Source organism: Dendropsophus ebraccatus, chromosome 13 (assembly GCF_027789765.1).
Source record: "Dendropsophus ebraccatus isolate aDenEbr1 chromosome 13, aDenEbr1.pat, whole genome shotgun sequence".
Classification (NCBI taxonomy): Eukaryota; Metazoa; Chordata; class Amphibia; order Anura; family Hylidae; genus Dendropsophus; species Dendropsophus ebraccatus.
In genome coordinates, this window is record NC_091466.1 from 70572752 (window position 1) to 70584995 (window position 12244).

At 41.5% G+C, this 12244-nt stretch overlaps 1 pseudogene; it reads right to left on the reverse strand.

Moving 5' to 3' along the window:
• Positions 1-7808: 7808 nt before the first annotated feature.
• Positions 7809-12244, reverse strand: part of LOC138770591 (uncharacterized) — a 30355-nt pseudogene continuing 25919 nt past the window's right edge.

Consider the following 12244-nt stretch of genomic DNA (forward strand, 5'->3'; position numbering starts at 1 on the left):
CCCAAAAATAATGACTTGTTATTCTGAATAACATGTAAAACAAATGAAACAAACATTCAGAAACAGCTGAATATGCCATATGTGGTGTCCCACTAGGACTGTTACTGTTGTTCACACCCTTCGTTAAAAGTTAACTTTTTGTGGTCTTATTGCAGCCAAAATATTACTAAAAGATGACCACTAGGTGTCACTGTATCATATATTGAAGTATAGAAACTGCACAGCTTAGGTGTCTCAAAGGGTTATTGTATTTGTATGTACCAGATTCTGTGAACCAGTAGGATCTTTCCTTTCTTCTGTCCTATCCCCTCTTCCCTTTCTACTCTCTTGTTGCACTCTTTCCACCCAACCACAGCGCACCTTACATGCTGGTTAGGAAATTAGTCCCTTGGGTGAAGGAGGAGTCTTAGCTGAGCTTTGGTGGAGAAAGGATACAGTTCAGATAAGCTCTCCACAGTGGTTCTACCTGGGCCCTGGCCCTCTACCAGGTCCCCTCTACAGAAGAGTCTTAGTTCTTAGTCAGTACCCCGCATGGGTAGGACGCAGGACAGTCCCCTCTTACAAACTTCTTTCCTGAAGCACCTGTATGCTGAGTGATGCAGTGCTAAACCCTTCAGCAGAGGACTAGCCAACAGATCACCTCAATCCACGCCGAGGACTAGGAGTAACTACAGTGCAGGACAGTATCCACTAAAGAGCCAATGAGCTAGGAACTGATCGGGGCGGAGCAAAGTTACTGGAAATTCTAGGAACTCCATCTCGCAGCGCAAGTGTCAGCAGGAAACCCTCAGCACTCTGCTCATCCCAGGTAACATGGTCTGAGGCCTGTGTCACCCATTAGTACAGTTCAGCCAAAGCTAGTGTGAATAACGTGGTGTGAAGACTATAGAAAAGGTCAGGGTGTCTTCTTCTTCTTCTACTAGTATTTCTTTATACACTCCAATTTCCTGGCAGAGCACATTACTACTTGGGTTGAGGCTCTTACGGCACTCTCCTCTCCACTACGCTACCTCAGTACAACTCTACTACATCCTACTCAGCACTTATTAGGCAGATCTGGTGGTTCTTTGTTATGTATTGGAACTTTATCAAGTGTACCTCTCATCTGTATTACCTGTTGCACATTTGCCAATAGTAAACCAAGTCAATGTCATATAGGGAGTCTGTGGTTATTAACTACCACCTGCACTACATATACACTGCAACCTTGGGACATCTCCCCTTTCTGTGGGTGGCAGGTCCTACCACTATTCGGGAAGGTCATTACACCGCTCTGGCCACCTGTGACTACACTATCCCAAGGGACCCTGCAGCAACCCGACAGGACACCGACCAAAGGGGAAAAGGGTAAAACCAGCCTTACTCCTTAAAAGCAGGCGTGCCATCACACCTATGTGCCTACCCAGCGTCACGTGACAAACCCTCAAGAAGTGGCATCACACTTCCATCTAGCAAGTGACTGGCCGTCCTACCGCTACAACATCATCCGGGGGTTCACCATATTATAAGTTACTGTTCAGTATATCAATCAGCATGTGGAGTATAATGTATAGTAACTGCATAAACCTGAAAATAGGTAGATACAGTTTGTAGATACAGGATGGAGCTGCAGATCCCCATAATGCAGTAGTGTAGTACAACAGGCTAGAATAGAGAAGCAGGGCTGCTGTCTGTGTCGTCACATGACAGCAATGAGGAAGGGGTGTGTGTTCAGCATCAACCAATAAGCAAGTTAGAATTACAAAGCTGTGCAGGAGGACAGTGACGGGAACTTCTCTATACAGAAGTGTTAATGGTCTCCATAGCAGAAATGGAGAGGATGGGAAACACAAGGACTGACAGACTGCAGGGAGTATAAAGGAATGAGCAGGGCATATGTGGGCACATGCACAGAGCACTCTCTGTCCGGGGAGAGAGGGGTTACAGCTATGGAGAGATTACCCCCACAGTCCAGTCCCCTGATGTAAGTCCCAGCCTGAAGTGGATCTGCTATGATTTGGAAGGTGAGAGAGACTTGCTGGGTCAGAGTACAGAGCTGAAGAGCACCCTGTGCAGACCCTGCCGCTCCCTCTCCCACCCAGTACAGGGAGTTCTTAAACCAAAGCAATGCTCTTAATCCAAGTTACAATTTTAAAAAACTTCTTGTAAAATGCTCTTAATCCAAGTTACTCTTAAATCGAGGTATCACTGTATATCTATCCTAAGATAATAAGAAGGGAAATACTAATCAGGTGGACTAGATGGACCAGGGGACTTTTTCTGCTGACAAGCATCCTATATTCTTCCAAATCTACAGCACCTTAACTAACCTTAAAGGGGTAGTGCGGCGGTAAAGAATTATTCACAGAATAACACACATTACAAAGTTATACAACTTTGTAATGTATTTTATACATAAAGAACCATATTGAGGCTAGTTTAACAATCTAAAACCACATACTTTATTATAAAATTACAACATACAAAAAAACAGTTTGCAATAAATAGAAAAGACCAGCAGATGGCAGTATACAAGCGCACAAATAAATATATAAATTTTTAGAATTTTTTATAGTCTCTAGGTTGGTGCAAAATGTACTTCCTTACTCCCTATATGCAGGCTAGTATGTATACTCTCACCGTCGTCCACACTGGGACAAATCGTACCGGCTAACTAACCTCACAATAAATTGCATACATATGCTCCTAAGCACTTACCCATTACTGCCGCTATGTATCTGCCAACCGTGTACCCCTCAACGACGTTTCGCGTTGGTTTGCTTCCTCAGGAGGGTGTGACTTAACCCCCGTCTAATCCCACTATTTATATGATGCCGCTGATGACGTTGGCGCCAAGCGCCGGGCCGTACGGGTATCGCATCACTTCCGCTTCCGGTACTCAGCGCTGGAACGCACATCATCGTGTGACACGCACACGGACATGCGCACTGCGCATCTTGAGACCGCATCGAAAGGATGCCCGTATCTGGTTCCCGACTCTCGGCGCACCACCATTGGAATCAGGTAAATATATTCTCATCTACCTAGACCTGTTACCAACCTTGAATATAGGGCATAATTTATGAACTACAGACAATGATGCAAATATACTAATAAAGTGAATAATGTGAAAATAATAAATAGTTAAAAATAAGTGAAATAAATAATCAGTAATTTGATAACCCATACAACCATTATTAAACCATGTGGGGGATGCATGGCGTGTGCCAACATAGAGAGAGCAGCGAGTTTTAGATCGGCAGACGGGAGGAGAAATTTTCAGATCCGTGATTATATATCATGCAGTACAAAATATGTGATTTATTATGCCACATGCGGATGCGGAAAAATTTATGTAGGACTAACCTCCAGGGAATTAAGGATAAGGACGAGAGAACATGTAAGGGGGATCATTGCGGCAAAAGATGAGGAAGATTTTGGACAACTTAAGACGATACCAAGGCACTTTAAAACCCACCACAATTGTGATCCAAAATCATTTAAAGTGAGAGGGATAGAGAAGATCAATAGTGGCATCAGAGGGGGGAACATGAAAAGGATTCTTGCCCAGAAAGAATGCAGATGGATAACAACTCTTGGTACGCTGCATCCTATGGGCTTAAACGAACAGAGAAGTTTTGTATCTTTCCTGTAGTATCAGTTTTTAAAATGATATTTTAACCTTTGTCTTTTTTGTATATAATTTTTAGTGATTTATTGCTTTGATTGCTGCCATACGAGAATCATGTCATCATTGGAATCATGGATGAAGAAGTAAAAGAAGAAAAAAACATCATGCAATTAACCTACCGTAGATATAGATAAAACTGAAGAAAAGAAAATTTTACAAAGCTAAGAGCGAGAAAGGAAAGAATATTTTAATAAGAATAATTGGAAATTTATGGATATAGGACATGGACTGCAACATCATAATAAGGACTATAAAGACATAATAATTGATATTGGATTTTTAGAGTGGATGGATGTTTGTATGTAAGTATGAATGTGGGGGCGTAATTATGTTTAGTGTGTGTGGGAATGGGAATAAGGGGTGGGTGTGGAAGGGGGGTTGCGTAGGTGGGGGTTTTTGTATTGGATTCATTATATGTATTTACACAAATTTGAGAATATGGTGTTTTTTATAATATTACATGAATTGCAGTGGATTTTGTATTGTAGATTTTGCATTTTTTGCAATTGCACTAGCACTTTTTCTTGTGGGTAAAATATACATAACCATACACATTATAACGATGCACTCAACTTAGTTTGTTCACTAATCTATTTATTTATAAATATATTTATTATTGTACTTTATATATAACATTAATTACACGAGCACAGTATTGGTTTTATAATAGGTTATTTGGTACATATCAATTAGTCTATATGATTGCAGCGGAATTGGTAATGCCTTATGTGACTTATAAATTAGGTTTAATAATGGTTGTATGGGTTATCAAATTACTGATTATTTATTTCACTTATTTTTAACTATTTATTATTTTCACATTATTCACTTTATTAGTATATTTGCATCATTGTCTGTAGTTCATAAATTATGCCCTATATTCAAGGTTGGTAACAGGTCTAGGTAGATGAGAATATATTTACCTGATTCCAATGGTGGTGCGCCGAGAGTCGGGAACCAGATACGGGCATCCTTTCGATGCGGTCTCAAGATGCGCAGTGCGCATGTCCGTGTGCGTGTCACACGATGATGTGCGTTCCAGCGCTGAGTACCGGAAGCGGAAGTGATGCGATACCCGTACGGCCCGGCGCTTGGCGCCAACGTCATCAGCGGCATCATATAAATAGTGGGATTAGACGGGGGTTAAGTCACACCCTCCTGAGGAAGCAAACCAACGCGAAACGTCGTTGAGGGGTACACGGTTGGCAGATACATAGCGGCAGTAATGGGTAAGTGCTTAGGAGCATATGTATGCAATTTATTGTGAGGTTAGTTAGCCGGTACGATTTGTCCCAGTGTGGACGACGGTGAGAGTATACATACTAGCCTGCATATAGGGAGTAAGGAAGTACATTTTGCACCAACCTAGAGACTATAAAAAATTCTAAAAATTTATATATTTATTTGTGCGCTTGTATACTGCCATCTGCTGGTCTTTTCTATTTATTGCAAACTGTTTTTTTGTATGTTGTAATTTTATAATAAAGTATGTGGTTTTAGATTGTTAAACTAGCCTCAATATGGTTCTTTATGTATAAAATAAATTATAGAGGTGTAGATGTTATAAGGTAAGCTGGATATAACCTGTGTTGAGACAGGAATATTGTGATAAATTCTTTTTATCCAGGTGGAATTAGTGGTATAACTTTGTAATGTATGTTATGTATGTGAATGGCCCCCTTCCCCGTGTCCCCCCACCCCCACCCGTGTACCCGGAAGTGTGGTGCGCTATACATACCTGTCACGTGCCGACTCGTCTCCGATCTTCAGTCAGTGATGTCATCTTTGGACGGCTGGGCCGAATCCCTCCGACCGTCCTGAGTGCCGGCCGCCCTCTGCCGCGTCATCGGCTGCTCAGCCGCGATTGGCTGAGCCAAACTGTGCTCAGCCAATCGCGGCTGAGTATCTGATGACGCTGAAGAGGGCGGCCGGCACTCGGGGGTAGCGCGGCATTTAACATTTATTCACTAAATAACACAGAATTAAAAAGTTATACAACTTTGTAATGTGTGTTATTTAAGTGAATGGCCCCCTTCCCCGTGTTCCCCCGACCCCCAGAAGTGTGGTGCAGTATACCTACTCAATTGCTGTCGACCTCGGCCGCCATCATGGGTCGACGACGTCATCTTCGGGAGGCCGGCCGGACCACTCCAGCCATCCCTCATGCCGGCCCCCCTCTGCTGCGTCATCAGCTGCTCAGCCGCGATTGGCTTAGCGTAACAATAATGCGGTATAATGCCGAGTATAATGCACCACACTTCCGGGGGTGGGGGGGAACACTGGAAGGGGGCCATTCACTTAAATAACACACATTACAAAGTTGTATCACTTTGTAATTCTGTGTTATTTAGTGAATAAATGTTAAACGCCGCACTACCCCTTTAATTAATCAATCAATCAATAAAAGTAAAATACGTCCGTAAATTTGTGGTAAAAATCCAGCCATATTTTCAATGTAATAATACGCTCCATTGAAGTCAAAGGGGATTTGAATGAGAAACTAAACAATTAATTTAATTAGATTATATAAATTCGAAATGCAAGGAAATCTGCTGAAGGATTGTGCTTCCCTTTAAATAATAATATGTGAATTTCTAGTATAGTCCGTATCCATATTATTTCAAGTATAATAAATATCCATATAATTTCTAGATATATTCAATAGCACAAGAAAATATACAAAACTATATATTATTATATATATATATATAATATATATAATATACATAACTATATTATTAATGAAAAATGCTTCTCCATTTAGACTCCTGTCCTCCTCCTCCTCAGCTCACCGTTCACAAGAAAACAGGGCAAATCAGTCTCCATGATTACCAACTGGCTGATGGATCTGGTTACCACTGCCCATAGAGGTCTATGGAGAGGGGAGGAGGAAGAGTGGCTGGAGTGATACAGAGACTGCAGGAGTCACCTCAGTGCTAAATTGACGATTTGCACTGTTCACTACTGCTCTATACTGTTCTTCATATTGCTGCTACTTCTGGGGGTGTGCTTCAAAGATATAAGGAGAGCAGGTTCTTCTCTTTTGTGCATACAGTGTATGAGAGGCAGGGCTAGACTGGAACCAAAAAGCAGCCCTGATACACAACCTACACCTGCCCTTATACAACTTACAGGCCAGAAGACCCCTTTAAAAGTTATATCCACCTTCACAAACAATTATTTTATTTGTCCCAGTACATCTTTGTGCAGCATAATCCCGCTGTGCTGCAGTCTTGCACTTAATAATCCTTAATAATAGTAACATATATTTGGAAGGACTGATAGGAAGGCAATATAACTTCAGGATCAGACTACACAGAGTGAGTCTGTTACCATTGAGACACATGGTCTGCATAGGAGCTGTAGAAACAAAACAGTAGAATTATTTTGTACACCTCATGATCAGTAGGGATTCTCAAGTGATAGGTTTAAAAGGGAATGTGTCACCTAAATTTTTTTTTACCAATTAGGGCCAGTTCACACGGAGCAAAACTGGCGGAATTCCGCGCCGCAGAATCCCGTCAGCCTCTGAGTCTATGGGAGGTTCGCGCGCCTCCTCTCTCCTCGCCTGTCCTTTCTTCCGCACGGAGAGAGGAGGCGAGTGAGCCTCCCATAGACTGCCAGTATGACACAGAGATTTGCTCTGTGTGAACTGGCCATTAGAGTCAGATACTAAAACTAGATCTTTAACTCTAATCTGTGTTTATTTTCTGACTTTAATTTTTATTTCTTTCACTATTTGTACATTGTTATGGGGGCGGCCATATTGCCTGGGCGGTTTTTAACAATTTAGTGACACGCTTTATAGCAAGACTCATGGACATAGACAACAATAGACAGACATTGTCCCTTTGAGATGAATGTAAAACATCATTGAGCACGCTCTGTGACCTTTGAAAAGGTTATTCCACAGGGAGCTGCTATTGTCTTGTATTGATGCTATCTATCTACTGGTGATGCTGCAATGCTGTACAGATTACTTTTCAGCAGCCTCTTCTTATCACCATAGACCCAACAGGGAATCTCTGCCTAGTTTTAACCCCAGTGGTGAGAATGAAAACTGCAAGATTTCTGGATTATTTTATAATATAGAAAGAAAAATGAAAAATGGACAATGCCACCAAAAATTCTTTAAAAATATGTTTAAGATAAAAACATTATTTATACAATAAGACACATTCCCTTTAATTATGGGAAGAACCATTGTAAAGCATTGGAGATGTGCAATAATACTTGCAAAAAGCCGAGGATCACACGTTATATATCTATAGTTTGTAGTTATCACTTTACAAAATCCACAGGTTTCTTTAAAACTGTTTCTATAGGATGGTGTTTATTAGATTATTGTTTTCTGGATTTTTGTTCTCCTCGAGGTCTCAGTCTGCAGATGACACCGTCCTTAGGACGCAGAGTCCCGGTATCCAAGATCTCAAAGCTTTGTCCTTCCACCAGCTCGAACTCAAATCTCTGCAGAAGCTTGGCCATGACCACCTTGGCCTCCATCTTTATGGAGAGAACATAGATGTTATATAGGGCATATATATATATATTATACATCACAGATAAACTATATATCCTGATCCCATAGAACTGGGTGGAGAGGGCACTTTGAGCTACCAGGAGGGATCTGATAGATGATGATGTCATCCTGTAGTTCACAGGAAGCCAGATGACCCAAGAAACACAACTTCCTGTGACACATAAACCTGTTTATTTTTCTATTGGTCTGACTGCTGGTCACATGACGTAACTACAGTAACAGAATGTATAGATGCAACTGTGCTGAAATGAAACAGATGGCACTGTAGGACCAGTAATATTGAGTGTATGTTATATGGGCAAAAAAAAAATATTGGACTGCTTCTTTAACAATGATGCTACTAAGAAATATTAGTTTGTTATGAAAATGTTTATTCAGTTCTTAATTTGAACTTACCTGAGCAAATACTTGCCCAATACATGATCGTGGTCCAAGAGAAAATGGAAAGTAAGCATAGCCAGGCCTGTAAGAAACACTGATATATAGTCACTGTATAATGTACTGGGCGATAACATTATATTCCACTAGGGGCACCGTACTTACTTGGGAGCATCAGGATGAAACCTATCTGGGTTGAAGATCAAGGGATCTTGATAAAATTTTTCCATTCGACCCATGATGTAAGTATTAAACTACAAAGAGAAGAAATCACCAGAAAGCTAAGAATTCCTAATGGATTGTATGATGTCTATGAAGTCTATTCATAGTATAGTAAAAAAGTCCAATGTTATTTATTAGATTGTATAAAACATTAGAGAAATGTTTAATGTTCTAGACCACCGGTGTCAAACCCAGGCCCACAGCTGTTACAAAACTACAATTGCCATCATGCCTGGACAGCCTAGGCTAAAGCTGTTGTAGTTTTACAACAGCTCAGGGACCTGGGTTTAATGCCCCCATTCTAGATTAATACCAGGCCTGCTGGGATAATGTGTATCCATATAGTCTATCACCCACCCCGAGAGTCGTTCTAGGTGGTATCTTCACTCCTTCAATAATTAATTCCTCATCTGCGATTCTTGATGTACCAGGGGCTGTTGGGTATAATCTCAAGGTTTCCTTTAAGACCTGGTAAAAAACAAAAGCCACAAAATATCATTATTCTTTGATATTCTCCAACCAAACTGAAAAACAGAAGAGAGACGGGGGTGGGGAGTGGAAAATATTAATCAGTCCAATCGGTAACTCTCAATCCCTTAGCCAGGCCGTGAGGTTGCAGCTAGGATGACATCCAGTGACTTTCAGTGCAATGAAGGCATGGCGACAGGTGAGTTTACTTGTTTATTTTTTATATTTAAATTTCTTGATTTAAATTGAATCTTCTCTACAATCACATTTGCAATACCTTTGTATCCCTACCTCCCCCTCCCCCCCCAAAAAAAAAAAAAAAGAAGAAAGAAAACGCCTCCTATTTAATTCATTTTTTCATATATTTTTATGGTTTTTTAAATTTTTTAAAAGATAGAGCTGAGGGCATCATCCATTTGTTTACTTGCTTATTATTTTCCCGCTCTCCCCTGCTGTTTTTCATTTGGATGGGACTTCCTATAATTTTTTTTAAATTAATTTAAAAAAAAAATGTTAAAATAAATTCATTATTTTGAGATGTAGGGAAAATATACTATAACTTTGGTGAGAACAAATGGGGGAGGCGGTCTTGGCCCTCGGCAAGGTCTACTAGAACACAAGTAGTAAACTGCAGTCATAGTAAGGGTGGGTTCACAATGCGTTTTTGCAATCCGTTTAACGGATCCGTTTTTTAACGGTCAAAAAAGTAGTGTCAACAGTACTTTATTGTGCGTTAAAAAAAAACGCATCCGTTTTGATCCGTTATTTTTTTTAATGGAAGTGAATGGAAAAACGGATCAAAAACGGATGCACACAAATGCATCCGTTTTTTGCAATTTATTTTTTGCAAAAAACGGATCAGTTAAACAGATGCTGAAAATGCAGTGTGAACCTAGCCTAACATGTAAACGCAGTCCTCATTCTTGTTAGTGAGAGCGCAAGACAAGTTTATTGCTGGACAAAATCCATAGAACTATTTTTGGTCATTCAGGCAAACCAAAAGGGGCCGAGAGCCATGGTTGCTCACAAGCCCGCCTGGGTCTACTTTGTTCCAAAGCCTCTAACCAGGATGGGGCCCAACTTTCTGCTAAGGGTTAGTAAGGGCTGCACTGTGTCATGTGTGTATTCCTACATAAATTCTATTACTGCCATCAGTACCTGGGACAGATATTGCAGCTTTCCAAGATCTTCATAGTCGATGTCTCTTTTGGAGCCGATAACTTCATCCACTTCAGTCTGGACCCTGAGGAAGCAGGAATATTATCAGAGCTGTAGTAGAATTGCTGTTACATTGCTGCATGAAGCTGTTTTACCTCGTCAGGATCTCGGGGTATCGCGCCAATTCCATCACAGCAAAAGAAAGCTGGTTGGCCGTCGTTTCTTGTCCTGAAACCAATAGTCACCCAGGCGTGATTTATAAACCTCAATAAAAAGAGACACAACAAAAATAAAGCCCATAGATTATCACTGAGATTTACTCACCCGCAATAAAGAAGGTGACAAAGTTATCGATTAAATTCTCCAGATTGCAGCCATCTTCCAACTCTAAAAAAACAAATGGAAGGAGAAGAAGAGACAACAGAATAAGTGAATCGTGAATGGCTACGGACCTAGAATATTACATTGGTCTGTTCACTAAATTGGGAACAGGAGAGCCAAGAAAAAAACAAATACAAAGCATCTAAATCTATGGAGCAAGGTTTTTTCTTTTTTTTTTTTAAAGAGGCCACACATCCTGTTTAAGGCTATGTTCACACAACGTATGTTTCCTGTCAGACATGTCAGTTTTCTGCGGCCGCTATTCACTGAATAGCAGCCGCAGAAAACCCTGTCAGGGCATACTATAGAGCGAGCGGCTCCGGCCGCTTGCTCCATAGCATGCAGTGGAAAGATCTGATGCGGGTGTGCACGGATGCGCCTGTATCAGAACCCTGCGGCCGAAAAGATCATCCAGACGGTACTGAGGAACGGCCGGGATGGTCTTTTCAGAGACCGGCCGTTCCGTGACACGGCCGGGTCACGGAAGGGCCGGTTTCTTATGAAGTGTGCACATGGCCTAAACCCAGAAGCAAAAAGAAAAAAAACAACAAAAACAACCAACATTGTTTTATGCATAATCATCTTTATATTTTAAATACAAACCTGCCCCTTTTAGAATCTGTGTGAGGATATCCACAGGAATGTCTTCCCCATCCTGAATGGCCTTCATCCTTCTCTCGATGCATTCTTGGCCAGTTTTCCTTAGGAGTTTGATATTCTTCCTGACGTCTCTGATAAAGTCCTGCTTCCCTGGAGTGTACTGTGGGAAGAATTAGGATGGGATATCAGATCTGTGCCAGGACTGCACACACAATTGTTCCTGCTGCTATATAATATAGCTTTAAAGGGTGCTGAACTCCATGCACTCCCTCTCTCCCCCTCTCTCTGGCATTAGGAGCAGGGAGGGAGAGCTGTGATGTGCCCATACACAGATACTTTGTACACATTTAACATAGCAATGGCTATTATAGATGGGGGGGGGGGGGGTCAGCTGTGATTTCCACTCCAGCCACTTGGTGTCTCACTTTCCCATGTGCACAGTCGCAGTCCCACAAGGCTTAGCTATATTTGACCAATCACAGGTGCCTCCACTCTACCCCTCTTACACTCTCTGACCTGTAGTTCCTATAGTTAGTTAAGTTGTGAACTAGCCAGAGAAGGGAGAGGAGTGCTCAGTTTAGGCTGGACTAACCGCCACTATGCAGTGCTAAGATTCAGAGGTGGGGTAACCGGAAGACTAGGACCATCACTTGTCTAAGCTGAGGATTCTTCAGTCAGGATAGTCGCCCCAAAAGGAGAGCCAGAGGGACTAATCCCCAGTAAGGCAAAGATGCTAGAAGCTGAGGCACCTTACTGACCCGCGCTCGTCCACCTGGGGAAATCTTCAGTGGGAGCTCGACCAAGAGACAGATACCTAAGACTTGTGC